General features: G+C 39.6%; 1 non-coding gene across 1 annotated transcript; it reads left to right on the top strand.

Annotated features, from left to right (window-relative positions):
* Nucleotides 1–12,959: 12,959 nt before the first annotated feature.
* TRNAV-UAC (transfer RNA valine (anticodon UAC)) lies at nucleotides 12,960–13,030 on the top strand. The gene has a single exon. It is a non-coding gene; the product is annotated as a tRNA-Val (tRNA).
* Nucleotides 13,031–15,723: the final 2,693 nt, after the last annotated feature.

The raw sequence follows: 15,723 nt of genomic DNA, 5'->3' as shown, positions 1-15,723 counted from the left end.
AAAGCTAAGAAGGTGGCACCCAGGGAACATAAGGGCTGGAAAAACAGAGGTCCACAGCTCCTGGTCTGCACACTCCCACCTGTTGAACAGAGAACCTGTACATGCAAGTATAAGGACTTAAACTCTTTAGTGTTTCTACTGGCTACCCCAGAAAGAGTGGTTCTAGGAGCACCAGTCTGGAATGTAGGCCCAAAACCTTAGTGGAAGTCAAACCAAAAACAAAAGCAAATGTACATGTGAAGGTTCAACTAGGATCTAGGACCTCTAGACTCCAGCTCTAGCTCTGTTCTTCATGGGCTGTATGACTTTGGGGAAATTACTTTGCTTGGGGGACATTTGTCCTTTAGAAAGTTGCTGTCCTAAATCAACAGTTCTCAGCTGGATGAGACTTTATTTGGTGCTGCCTTCATGGGTCACTTCTGCAGGTACCTTAACAGTGCAGATGAAAGGCTGAGAGCCCCTAAATCCCAGCACTAAATGATGGCCAAGGCAGTAGCCAAGTCGTTTTATGAAAACTGAATTTGGCAAGTGAGAAATAGAGTTCTGGTTGATATTTGGTTCCATGTTCTGAAGGCCCATGACTTCCCCGAGCTGCCAGGAAATGCTCTTGCCAATATTTCTGAAATGGCTTAGCTCAAGTTTCCTTTCCGCCAGGTGTGTGCTTTCCAAAGTGGCACTGTGCCTTACACTGCCGAACCAGCTGTGCTGGATTTAAACAGTGACAAACAATAAACGTAAAATCCATTAAACCAAACCAGGCAGAAAGTAGCTTAGGCAAATTATATTGCTCAATTATATTCCCCACTCCCCCCTTTTCTTTCCAACAGGGTGGGAAAAGGGAGAGAAAATCTGGGATGGGCTCTGGATTTCAGCATGAAAAGGGGAGATGACTCCCTCTAGTGGTGCCTTAATGGGTCACTTTAACGGGTATCTTAACAGGGCACCTGATAGATGTGGGTATCATATAGAAGGCTATGTAAGTGGCATTCTCTAGGTTATATAATGCATATCCTAGACAACCATACAGAGCAACCCTTGCGCATATACATGTGAACATATGGTATGGTACGAACATATACCACATGCATATTATACATATCTATACACTACAGACACACACCCAGGCACATATACACAAAAGTACATACAACAAATACTCACACCATACATAAACACTAGCACATACATGCAAACACAAGCACATAAGCATATCATACAGCACATGCACGTGTTTATGTGTACATAATACACACACATTCACACAAAAGTATAGATCCACGCACGTATGTACATATACTTATGTTCATACATATGCATTCACAATATGGGCATATGGCTATGCACATACATGTACCGAAGTATACATGGACAACCATTTATATAGATATTACTCACCTAGACATACATATACCCACTGATTCCATGATAATAAATTATCACTAACCAATAATTGCAATAGTTAACATTTATTGGGCACTTACTATGGGCCAGGTATCTTTCTAAATAATTTACATATATTACTTCATTGAATCCTCAAAAAATTCAGAGAAGTAGGTATTATTTTTAGCTCCATTTTACCAGTGAACAAACTGCAGCAAAAGAAGGTTCAGTAACTTGTCTGCGTTTCCACATCTGGTAAGGGACCATGATATGAATAGTGCTTGTCTTAGTTTGCCAGAGCTGCTATGACAACTACCCCGCAATGGGTGGGTTTAACAACAGGGATTTAATGGCTCACAGTTCGGGAAGCTAGAAGTCCAAATTCAAGGCATCAACAAGGCCATGCTTTCTCCCCAAAGTGTGTAGAATTCTGGTGCTGGCTGAAGCAATCCTTGGGGCTCCCTGGCTTGCATCTCTGCTTCCCATCACAGGCCACCTCTCCCTCCTCATGTCTGCCCTTCCAGTTTCCACTGATTCCTGCCTGTGGCTTTCTCTGATTTCTCTTTGTAAGGCCTTCAGTAATAGGAATTACATATTATAATTATAGCTACTATTTATTGAGTAGAAGGTGCTTTTCACATATTTCTGTATTATTTAATTCTAATAGCAGCTCAGAAAAATATTTAGTATCTTTGCCATTTTACAAGGAGAAACTGAGGCACAGAGAGGAGATGGAAAACTCCTTAGCTAGGGAGAGGCAGAGCAGATGTGAAGCTAGGCACTCGTGCTCCAACCTCACACTCTACACTATGTCATTTTGCTTCCCTCTTCTCGTCCCATAAAAACTCCTATCATTCCCATGCACAGCTCACAGCACTTGTGAAGGATAAAATCTGGTGAGCCAAAATACCGAAAGAGTTTTGAATTACAACTGCTGGATTCAGTTGCAAATAACAGAAATCACGATGGACATTTTTTTTCACTATGGACATTTTAAGGAGGCAGAGTTTAATACAGGTGATCCAGTGCTTACAAGTCATTGGAAGGCCTAAGAAACAGGGTCCATGCTGGGTTTACTCCCAAACCTCACTGTAAAACTGGCCCACGTGAGTCACAGTCAGGAGTCTGGAATCTGGATCAGGAAGATGCTGCTCCATCTTCTGGCTTGTGGGACAAACCATGTCAGCTGTGATCTGGGGAGCAGGACACCTCTTTCGGGATGCTTGGCTCCAAAGCAATGCTCCCCGCACTGGACTCCCATGAATAAAAGAGATTTCTCCTGCACCACCGCTGCTCTCTCTTCTTAACTGATTTCTGAATTCTTGACTTGGTCTCCCACAACTGTGCCCAATTGGTGGAATCCAAATCACATCCAAATCCCTACTGCAAGGAAGTCTGGAAAATAAAGTTCATAGTTTTCCAGCCTCTTCAGTACAAAAAGACACACAAGAAAGGGATTGAAAATGGTATTGTGAGCCAATCTATAGGTTTCACCTCACCGTGTTGAACAGAAAGGAAGTGAACCTCTAAAAGCAGATTTTATTCAAGTAAATTAGAGAGAGGCAAAGATATATTCAAATCTTTCAGTCATTCAGCAAAGAAAAATGCCTACTGTGCCAACTGGTAAAGCCAATCCTTTGCATTAAAGAACCAGCTTTATCATGGGAATTTAAACATATTCTACTTAAGTTATACAAAGAAGGTCGGGTTTAAAAAATGAGTATGAATTCTGAATTGTTATATTGATATTTCTTTTAATCTCCAGTATCTTAAAGCAGCTAGAAGTAAAAACCTAAAATTGTGGAATTATAACCCATACCAAATTCTGAAATCTGTTCCACAACTACTTGTTGTGTGCTTTCATATGTGTTGCTTTTTTGTGTAAATGATATCCTTCACAAAAAAGAAAAATATATTTCTTCTAGCCTCCAGTGTTTTGGAGAAGCTAGAAGGAAAAATCTGAAATCGTGGAATGGTAGCCCATAACAAACTCTGAAATCTGTCCTTAACTACTTGTTTAAGTGTACTTTGAAGTCATTGCTTTGTCTTTCTTTTCTTGTATATGTTATATTTAAAAATAAAAAACATTTAAAAAAAATATTCCACTTAAGACAACGAAAGCTGTCAACAGGTTCTATCCAGTAAAGCCATCGTTAGAGCAGAGAATTATGGACCAGTTCCTTCCTGGTCTCTAGAACTTGAGAGTATATCTCACCACTCTGAAAGACGACAGACAGGTGCTAAATTGCCCCTCAGTGGGCTGTAGGAGTTAAAATACTTCCCAAGAGTTGCAATTTACTGACGTCTCACAACTTGGATCCAGCCCAGTATGTAGCATTTCCTTTCGGCACACCAAGGATTTGGCAGCAAAAGAAGCCATTCCACTCCAAATCAGGCAAAATGAAACATTTCCCCCTTCACAGTTCTGGGGCCAAAAAAAAAAAAAAGTATGCAATGATTACCTTCTTCTAAAATTACCCTTATTTTAATTAGTTGTGCTTGTATCAGATGGGATGCAAACCAATTGTGACAAGTCAAGGCAGCTAAGCATTTTTTTGAATGAAAGCATGTATTTTTTTTAAGGAAAGAAATTTGTCATTTATTTTTTAATATTTTATGGATGCTATGCTAGGTAATCTATACGTTACTTGATAAATCCTCACACCAAATCTATAAAATAATGATTATTCTCTCAATTTTTCCACTGAGGAAGCTAAAGCTCAAAAGTAGAGTAATTTACTTCATTACCTCTGACATGCATCTACTAGCATGCAGAGCTGGGATTTAGACCTAAATGGTTCCAGTCTTTATGGTTTCCTTTATGTGGGTGTTTCTCAGGCCCTTTTATCCATGTTCACCCCCAAAACTTAGTCAAGCATTTCTTTCCTTTCCCTAGCTTATATTACAAAATCATAAGCATTTTGTTTTCATTTTCAAATAGACAATATTGTATTTCATTTCCAAATAAACAATTATTACATTGTCATATTTGTTCTCCCAAATTACACACAGATTCCCAACTCCTCTGGGGGTTCTGATCATAGGCTGTTTCCCTCACCACATCTCTATGCCTTGGAGGATTAAAATAATATCAACCGAAGAAAAATAATCCAAAAGGAACTTGAGGCAATTTCTAAATAAACGAAATCATGAAATGAAAAGGAAAATCACCTTGAAGTATAATATCCCAAATTTAAGGTTGTGTTTTAGTTTGCAAGCTGCCAGAATGTGATATACCAGAAACAGAATAGCTTTTCAAAAAATGGGGGACTTTATTAAGTTGCAAGTTTATAGTTCTAAGGCTTTGAAAATGTCCAAATTAAGGTAAGGCCAAAGAAAAATCCAATCTAAAGTATCCAGGGGAAAGATACTGTGGTTCAAGAAGACTGATAATGTCCAGGGTTTCTCTCTCAACTGGAAGGGCACATGGTAAACATGGTGACATCTGCTAGCTTTCTCTCCAGGCTTCTTGTTTCATGAAATTCCCCCAGGTGTGTGGGCTCTCTCAGCTCTCATGGCTTTTGAAGCTTTTTCCAAAATGCTTCCTCTTAAAAGATTCCAGTAAATAATCAAGACCCACCTGAAATGGATGGAGTCACAGTTCCCTTTAATCAAAGGTTAATACCCACAACTGGATGAATCACATCTCTGTGGAGATAACCTGTTCAAGTTTCCAATTTACAGTACTGAATAGGGATTAAAAGAAAGGGCTGCCTCCATGAGATGGATTGGGATTAAAACATGGCTTTCCTACGGTACATAATCCTTTCAAACTGGCATATCTTGGTTTTTCCTAGGATTTGTTTTCCTCATCTATACATGTATGACATCCCATATACCTTAAAGAGTTGCAAACACGAATTACAATTTATATGCTATGCAAAATGCTTTGTAAACTGTGAAACTTTTTTTTTCTGTCAATAGGATACCTGTAACTGAATTGGTCATTGAACAAAGCAATATTTGTATTAAAAAGTGGTTGCTTTCTCCCTTAGGTAGCCATTAGCATAATTCTCTGAAAAAGAATTTCTCTCCACAGCCTGTGGAACTCTAAGTTTCCACAGGATGGAAATTTTTGCTTTTTACATTGGATCTAGTGTAAAAGAAAGATGCAGGTTGAAGTCAGAAATCCTGGCTTTGAATCCAGTTCCTCTACACACTACTTCAGCAACATTAAATGACTTGTTCTCTCTGAACCTTGTTTCCTCATCCTTGAAATTGTTTACCTACATCACAGGATTATGGTTAGAATCATGTGAGACAACGTACATGAAAGTTCTAAATATAGGTAGCAAAATAAATAAATAAATAAATAATTAAAAATAAATATAGGTAGCAATTAATACATTACTCTGAGAAACTTTGAATTTCTTTACTTTTAGCAAAAGCTCATCAGTAGCTTTTCAAATACCACTTGCATCCCCTTTATCCCCCTCTCCTGAAACTCCTATTAGATTAGACGGGAAATTCTCAATCTATCCTCTGTGTCTCCTATCTGTCTTTTTTCACATCTTTAAAACGCACTTTCTGGGTGAATTCCTCTCTCTTACAATCCACTAAATCTCTCTTTTGTTGGGTCAGTGGCCATATTTTTTCATTTCCAAGATTTCTCTTGTTTTATTTTATGTCTACCTGAAATTATTTCATATCGCTGGGTTTTGTTTAGCAATTTCTTATCAGTCCAACTCCTTGCATCTCTTTTATGATCCTAAACACACTACTAAACTATTGTTTTGGTTTACCAAAGCTGCTGAAATACAGTATACCAAAATGGATTGGCTTTTAACAATGGGGATATATTAGCTTATGAGTTTACACTTCTTAGGCCATGAAAAATGTCCAAATTAAGGCATCAGGAGGACGATACATTCACTGAAGACCAGATACCGGTGAGCTTGGGCTCCTCTGTCAGACACCAAGGCACATGACAATGTCTACCGGTCCTTTTTTTCCAGGTTTCATTGCCTTCACCTTCTGGCTTCAATGGCTTCCTCTCTGTTTTCTGTGGGTCTCTGTTAGCTTCTCCTAGACACCCTGGATTTTCTGTGCGTCCTTTATCCACTTATAAAGGATTTCAGTAAGAGGATTAAAACCCACTTTGAATGAGGTGGGCCACATCTCAGTTGAAGTAATCAAAAGGTCACATCCATCATGGGAATAGATTAAAAGAACATGTCCTTTTCTGGGGCACATACCAGCTTAAAACTACCACAACCACTATAGGAATTTTTTTAAACTAGTTTACTATGTTAATTTAATCTGGGTTGAATTCATCTTTTTCATCTTTCCATTATTGATTGCTTCATATACCTTTCTCAGCTCTCTTTGTGTACTTTGAAATCGCTATTTGTAACAAGCTCATGTTGGGAAACACTTGTTTTTCAGGCTTTCTTTCCTTCTCCTCATTTCCCTCCTGCTCTAGTTTTATGGTTACTTACCCTCAGAGCTTAACTAGGTCAGTGTTGGTAGATGTCTTAGCCCCTAGGGCTTGCCATAACAAAGTATCACAACTGGAAGGCTTAAAACAACAGAAATCTATTGTCTCAGTTCTGGAAGCTAGAAGTGCAGCAAAAAGTGTCACCAGAGCCATGCTTCCTCTGAGGTCTATCAGAAAGATTCTGTTTCATATCTCTTTCATATCTCTTTCCTGATTTCTGGCAGTGGTTTGTTGGCAATCCATGGAATTTCTGCTTCCATCATTACATGGCTTTCTCCCCTCTATTGTGCCCAATTCTTCCCTTCTCAGAAGGACACTAGACATCTTGGATTTGGGCCCAGCTTAATCCAGTTTGGCCTCAATTTACCTAATAATATCTTTAAAGACCTTATTTTCAAATAAAATCATATACCCAGGATGGGCGAGAGACCTTGATCATGTCTTTTTGGATATACAGGTCAACCTATAACAGCAGATAAAAGTTATCAACCTGCAGTGATATTGGGCACATGGCATATACCAATCCAGAGAGCATCTTGCTTCAATTCTCAGTTAAGAGACTCTTCTGGGTCACCTTCTAGGCAGTCATCTTGAAAACTTCAGCTGAGGCTTTGGTCAGCAGCAGTTTTTTTCCATCTTCCTTTAACAAGAAGTGAAAGCCCCACCAAGGCCCTAGTTTCAAAATGCTCTGCTAACTCTGTTTCCTCACCTTCTAAGGAGCAATTTTAATGCATGTGCCCAAAGGAACCAAATTCGCACACCCAACCATGCGTCCAGTCCTAGATTTCCGTTGGTCCATGATTTTAGCCCTACCACCACTTGTGTTTCTGATTCATATCTTGTCCATGAGATGTTCGTTTTTTTTTCAGCATATTATTCATTCCATCATTTTTTAATTAGAGAAGTTGTGGGTTTAAAGGACAATCATGCATAAAATACAGGATTCCCATACACCACCCCACCACCAGCATCTTGAATTGGTGTGGAATCTTTGTCACAATTGGTGAGAGCATATTTTTATAATTGTAATGTTAATTAAAGTCTATGGTTTAACTTAGGGTTCTTTGTTTGCCTGTACTCTTTTGCGGCATGCTATACACTTTAATATCTTTAAATGTTAACTCTGGGATTTACTCCTGGATATCTGTTTCTTGGTTTTGTAACCGGTTGGTGATTAGACATATTTTCTTGGGCTTCAGCCTCATATCAAGAAGGTCTGCCAAAGTGAATGAAGTGGGCAAGTTTTTCCCTGTCTTTCTGGGCCCCTGTCTTGCCCAGTGTTTTTGCTTGTTCATTGTTTTGGAATTCCCCTGCTTACAGGAGTTTGGTTGTCCCCTCTGTTTCCCAGGAGACAGACTTCCCTCTCTCAGGTGTTTGAAGCCAGCAGGTCTTTGTCCCAGACTGTCTGCCTGTATAGTTTTTTATACTTCTTTTCATTGTCTCATGACTGCTTTGGCCTGGAGGGCAAATTCTAGGAGGAGGGTCACCCCAGACAGAACTTTCCTAAGTATGTCTTTCCCAGCCAGCACAGGACGAGAAATCTGTGAAGCGGTGTAGACTGGCTCCAAAATACCTGGAGAAGGGCCAGGAAGGGCTCCAAAAGTTTCTCCAACCACTCTCCGAAGCTGAGATTTTGTCACCTACTTAGCAAATGCACCCTTCAGCTAACTGTCCCCATGGACCTGAAGAAGGCCTGCATCTTTAAATTTCCACTGCCTTCACCTCAGTCCAGAGAGTGTTGAAACAATGGCTGCCACTGCCCTTTGTCCAGGACAGGGTAAAACAATAGCTGTCCTCACGGCCAGGATCCAGTGATCCAAATTCATTAATCAAAAGCTGTGATCAGCAATCAGCAGTGCCCACCCCTGTTCTTGGGCAAGAGGATTTTTAATGCCCCTTTTTGTCACCAGCAGCTAGCCGGGAACTGGACCCTGCAGTGGCCAGCCCTGTGAGAGGGGGATGGGTGCCAATAGCTGCCCACTGAGCAAGCAATTCACAGTTCTTTGTTGTAATTTATCTGTCTCTGCCTTCTGCCTTTCCCTGAATGCTGTACAGTACTCTTCTGGCCTCTGGAGTTCCAAAATCATTGTTTCAGACGGTTCCTGTGTCTAATAGTTGTTTTGGTGGAAGGACTGAATCCTGGAGCTCCCTACTCTGCCATCCTCCCCAGAAGCCTCCACACATTAATCACTTTAATTTTCTCTTTACTGGGGACGGAGGGGAAAGAGTACCTTAAACATACAGAGCTAATTTCACTTGAAGTCTTTCTTTAATTCTCAGTGCTTAGAGTTTAAATTCTCAAGAATTTCAGTGGAGAAGTGTTTCTTTAAGAGATATTATGAAGCGCTTATACCTGAGTGATACTCTCAATGATTCCCTGGGGAAGTTTGTATCTTATTTAAGTCAACAGCATAATATTGTCATATTACTGAATGAACCAGTGGAGATATTTTCTGTGTTTCTGGCTGAGGAATTAAAATTCTAAGAATAGTAAAATGTGGCACCTGCCTCCACTACCATCTTCTCCAAATCCAGAGCAGACACCTTTATGCCATCACACTCCTGCCTCCATCCCCTTTAGCCTAGAGGCAGTCTCAGAATACTTCTCAGCACAGAGTACCAGTCAACCAACTCCAATCAGTTGGTGCTGACACATGAAATGAAATCTATTTGCCATCTCTGTCTCAAGACAATAAAAGAATGAGTGTGCCCAAAACAAGAGTTACATATAGACAAATTCATTACAGAGCAATATTAGCATCATTTAACAAGACATGTTGGTGCTTATGCCAATTATCAAATAATATTAAGAGTACCTGATGAGAATAGTCAAAGACTGAATGTGTTGCTTTTTTTGCTTTACTTTATTGCCTAAGGAAACCTGATTAAAATTCATTCCAGTGTAGGAAAAAACAACTTCTAAAAACTAAAATAATTCAGTATCTTTTATAAGGATGCCATTCTTTTCAGTCTGGGATGGTACTCTTTTTTTCCCCAAGCACAACAATCACAGTGAAGAGACTCAATACTGCTTGATTTCTTTTGTTCTAGTAGCTTTCTTTGCAATATTTCCCCTACCCCTCACATAGAATTCATTATCCAGAATGTTCAGACTTACATTGGTAGTTTCCATCATCAACCAATGGGATTTCTGAAAATGATGACAGCATTTCAAATCAGTTTGCAGTCCTTTACTCATACTCACTGTTAACTCAGTTTTACTAAAGCATTTGGTCTGCTGTTAGGATTCCAGAGCTTTGGAACTACACTTCTATAGCCCTGGAAACTATTGCCTTAGAGCTAATCTCATGAACTCTACTATTTTGTTAAATGAATCATAAAATCTCTCTTCATTTATTCCCTTTCTGATATAACTTTCTGAAATCACTGTAATAGAATAAAATTCTCAAATATCATATTGGCTCTTGTTTCAAAATTTTTACACCATAGATCCAAGCAAGAATTTCAGAATTGTATCTTGCTTGATAGAGATATGAAGTATGTAACATACCCATACAGAAATGCATATCATTTGATGGTGCTAATTATTTGATTTTGCCTTCACTGGGATCAGAATCTTGACTGCTATCAAACTGCCTATACATTTATATACAATAATACAAAAAAGAGATCTCCCTAATTCAGAATTTTTGAAGACAAAAGAAATTCTCAGGGATAACAATTCACATTTACCTTCAAAAACTCTGCATGGTTTGCTATACATAGTTAACATGTAGCAATGTAAGGTGTTAAGCAATTAATAACAAATTTTAGCTGGGAAGGCTAAGGGTATAGTTGTAATGGTGTTTATTCAACTTCTCTTTTGCTGTCCATCAGGGTTCTTTCCCTGAATGGTCTTATTTCAAATCCTTGTTACTGTACAGACTGTTTGTAGGCATCTACCATTGACCCCGGGAAGCTACTCAACACTGCATTCTCCTCTGCTGCCTCTACCACAGGGAGCCTCGTGGCTGCATAGCAGCTTCACTGTAGCTCCAAGGTTACTGTTCATCTGTGCACTGGGAGGTTGGCAACACAAGGAAGCATTGCCTTCTGCTTGTAATGTAGCTACAAATGAATTCCATACCTGCACTGTACCATGATACTTGATGTGCAACATCAATACATGTTCTCCAACCTCCTCATCAAAGTAATTTAGGAGTATCCAGGGCATTATTATGGAAGTACCCTCATATCCAATCATTGGACGGCAGGTATCCTTTGACAGTCACAAGGGGACCCCCAAAAAGGCCAGTTCTTCTCACGTGCAAAACACATGCATTCCATCACAACATTCCAAAAGCCTTGAGCCATTTTAGAACAACGGTTGTTCTAGTTTGCTAGCCGCCAGAATGCAACACACCAGAGATGGATTGGCTTTTAACAAAAGGGGATTTATTTCATTAGTTCTTCAGAGGAAATGCAGTTAACTTTCAATTGAGGTTTTTTCTTACGTGGAAAGGCACAGGGTGATCTCTACTGGCCTTCTCTCCAGGCCTCTGGGTTCCAACAACTTTCTCCTTTTTCTTCTGGATTCTGTTGACTTCTAGTTTCTAGCTGTTGCCCATGGCTTCTCACCTCTGTGTCCAATTTCCCTTGCTTATAAGGACTTCAGCCACATTGGATTAATCTCCACCCTCATTCAGTCTGGGCATACCTTAATGAAGAACATTTTCAAAAGTCCTATGTTCAAATGGACCACCCACAGAACCAAAGTTTGGGGCCTGAATGTACCTTTTGCAGCAGACATGATTCAATCTCCACCACTGACCTACTGGAAGAACTCTACCTGAAACTTCCTGAGTATTGGAGCAGAATCTTGGCCACAAAAGATGAGCAGAATATCATCAATGCCAACCTAAGAGTGAGTATCTACAGGGTCCTACCTAGCTGCAGGAAATGGAGAGTCACTGATGCAAATGGTAGAAATGTAAATAGAGATGATATGGTTGAATCTTACTTATCTTTCAATCCTACCTCTTTCATGAACTCTGAAATTCTCCCTACTGATGTCTTTCTTCTTTGAACACTTGCTGCACTTATCTCTACAATACATTTAATACTTGGCTATTATAGTGGGTTGAGTTGTGACCAAAAATAACATATGCTGTATTTTAATCCATGGAACCTGTGAATATAACCTTATTTGGAAAGAGTCTTTACAGATATAATAAATGTAAAATCTTGAGAAGAGGAGATAATCCTGGATTATCCATGCAGGCCCTAAATCCAAAGACACATGTCCTTATAAATGTGAGAAGAGGGAGACAGACACACCAAGAAGAGGAGAAGGCAACATGACCACAAAGGGAGAGATTGGAATGATGATTATCACAAGCCAAGGAGTCACCAGAAGCTGGAATAAGCAAGAAAGGATTCTCCCCTAGACACTTTGGGTGGAAGACAGAGCTACTGATACCTTGATTTTGGCCTTCTGGTCTCCAAAATCATGACAGAATAAATTTCTTTTGTTTTAAGCCACAAAGTTTGTGGTAATTTATTAAGCAGCCACAGCAAACTAATGTAATTACACAGTGAACCATATATCCTGCTATTGATCCATGCCTTAGTCTTTACCCTCCAATATATCTTTGGGAGCGGGTGCTCCCCATTACACATAAATCCCTCTCAACATCTGCCTTGTATCTAAGCACATGTCACCTGCTCAATAAAAACTATTGTTTAATAGTAGAGCTCACATGCTTCACTGCCTTCCAAGAATTACACAAATTGGAAGATATCCTTTGTATAGTGGAATTTCCAGATCAGTGACATGCCACAAACCAAACTCTCAGGCAGAGCCTTTGTCAAGAATTTCCTCTTGGTCAATGACAAGGTATACATGGAATAGGTATGGGAAGTGAGTTGACTGGTAGCCATGACTTGCTATGGTGATTTCTGACTTGCAACTGGCACTACCTGATGCCATTGTCAGAATGGATATCACATCATCACCTCAACATTCCATGGAAATGCCAACATCTTGCATCACTTTTGCCTTCCCTCTAGCTGGCCAATGTGCCTCAATCAGGAGCATGAATCATGGTAGATGTCCAAGGCAAAGCCCCCAATACTCTGACTCGACCATTTTATCTCCTTCATGGATAGCTTTACAACTGCTTAAAAAGAAATGAGTTGGGGTGCACGGGTGGTTCAGTGGTAGAATGCTTGCCTTACATGCAGGAGACCCAGGTTCGACTCCTAGACCATGCACCTCCAGAAAAAAATAAATTGTGGGGCCAATTGTGATAAATATGCTATTAGACCTATAATCCAGACAGAAAAGAAAAGAGATGGCCTGCAGTGTCAATGAAACCTGAAATGCATTTCTTTCCCCTCTGAAATAACTGACTTTCACATTGACATTTATATCTGAGGGTGTACTGTGCCTACTGACTGCACAGGATCAATTATTGCTCTCTGGGGAGTGCATGTCCTCTTAAGATTGAATACTCTGGCAAAACAGGAGAAAAGTACCAAACAAAAAATAAAAGCAACATTTACTTACAAAAAAAAGGGAGTTCAACAGCACAATCTGGAAGAGGCCTAATATTAAGGCTGGACCTGGGACTCTGTAATCTGTTTTATGGATTTTAACCTTGCCATATAAGCCCTCCCTATAGGGCTTCCCAATATTGATGCTTCTCCTCCTTTTTGACCTGCCTTAGGCTATTAAGACCATATTTCTGGGCTAGATAACTTAAGAGGCACACACACTCATCCGACATATCTTCCTAAAACATCCTTTTCACCTGCTATGCCTCTGGTAAAAACTCATCAGAGTTTCTTTAATTAGATACAGGATAAAGTACAAGTTCATTTATGTAACTGCTAACACTTCCAAAATTGTCATAAGTCCCAAATAGTATATTTAACTTTGTCTCTTATGCAAGTTTTTTATTTCAATAGCCCCTTCCCCCTTCTGCAGTGTCTTAACTTTTCCTTCCTTCAAGTTTTGCCCACTGTGTTTCTGGTCTACTTGGATGCCTCTCTTCCCATGTATCTAAAATGTACCCTTACTTTAAGACTCAGCTTGCATTCTAGACCTGAGAGAGAATGTAGGATCTGGACGGGATCATTTTCTAGATGATTTATATTCTCTGGATCAAAGAAGTGATTAATCAAGTATCTAACCACTAGGTGTTATCATAACAGGAACTCAACCCGGGCCTCCTGAGTCTTCCTACCACACCATGTTACCTCTCTCTGGTGTGTGCATTTGTGTGTGTGGGTTTAAAAAGAACTGCTATAATGGCCCATGCTATCCACTCAAAATTCTGCCTCTACTTGGGCAAAATCAAAGCAATAACAACATGCATGAGCTTTGCATATATGTATTAGTCAGGGTTTTCCAGAGAAACAGAACTGATGGGAGATATATGTGTAGAGTATGCTACAAGTTGGAAACTCTGATGAAGGTGACATTGAATTCCCCAGGAGAAGTGGCCTGGCTGAAGTAGAGATAAAAAATCCTTTCTGACTTCTAAAGTCCTTAGTTTGGCTTTAAGATCCCCAACTAATTGGATAAAGAGATTTCCTTCATTGCTGAGAGAAATCTCATTTGTTGATTATAGATACAATCAGCCACAAATGCCACCAACTTACAAATGATATAAATCCATCTATGAAATGCCCTCACAGTAACAATAAGTCAACGTTTGCTTGGCCAAACAAGTAGACACCATAACCAAGCCAAGCTGACACCTGAACTTAGCTATCACGGCATATCAACCACACTTATAGAAAAGTCATCTATGTACTGATCACACACTTAACTTGATTCTGGTCCTCCTGGATTTACCAGTCTTCTCATCTTAGACTTTGTCTCCATTTCCTGGTCTTTGTCTCATTCCTTGGATTGGGCAGCAGATTTGACTTCTTCACATTGGCATATCCTTGGAGATGGTTTTACACTGAAAATTTCCTTCAAGGAACTCTCCCACATAGTCAAATACAGATCTGGGGACCTACCCATGGCCAGCTTCACTGGCCTTAGCCTGGTGTTTCTTGACCCTCTTAAGGATGGGAGCAAAGAAGGAGTTAGACACATTTTTTCCTACATAACCCTGCAGCAAAAATAAACCAGTTGCTAGTTCTAACTCCCAAACCAAGTACCATTATTATGCAGGATCCACACTACCAGTGAATCTATAGCTCCTGCTGACAATAACAGTGTCTTTCAAATCATCTAAGTAACACCTATTTCACGCCAGAACATCATACAGAATCCCATACTACAGTTACATTTTCATTTATTTTTTTTATTCTGCAGTCAATGTTAGGTATACACCTATTTCACGCCAGAACATCATGCAGAATCCCACACCACAGTTACATTTTCATTTATTTTTTTATTCTGCAGTCAATGTTAGGTATGCATAAGCAGTCATTCATGGATCTCATTGAATAACTCTGCAGTCTCGAGGATGTGCATCTCACAGTTTAAGGATGACATTATTCATTTGACAAGTATTGGCCAAAAGATGAGGATTGTCTTGAGTTGCTTATTAATCATTTAAAAATAAGTCCATAAGCAGAGGGATCTCATTTGCGGTGTTCATTGTTTTATCTTCAGTTCCTGGAACCCCGGCATAGAATAGGCATTAATTAGAATATTGTTGAATCTTACATGAATTCACATAACATAATGTCATTTTTCCTGTATTCATGGTTCTTTCTCCAATGAGATTGTGTGTTCCTTGGGATAAGGGGCTTTCTTATTCGTTGTTGGGTCCCAAAGCATCCAGCCTTGTTGTTCCTTAAATATTTGAGCATTTCCCAAATTGTATTACATGGCAAGCTTTTCTGGGAGATACTGCTAGGGAGTGGGGTTAAATAAAGTATTTGCAAAATAAATCTCTTTTGTAAAGATTCACAGTGCATAGTAGCATATTAAAGGCCTTGAG

This window comes from Tamandua tetradactyla, chromosome 17, assembly GCF_023851605.1.
Source record: "Tamandua tetradactyla isolate mTamTet1 chromosome 17, mTamTet1.pri, whole genome shotgun sequence".
Lineage (NCBI taxonomy): Eukaryota > Metazoa > Chordata > Mammalia > Pilosa > Myrmecophagidae > Tamandua > Tamandua tetradactyla.
This window is presented reverse-complemented; position numbering and strand designations above follow the sequence as displayed.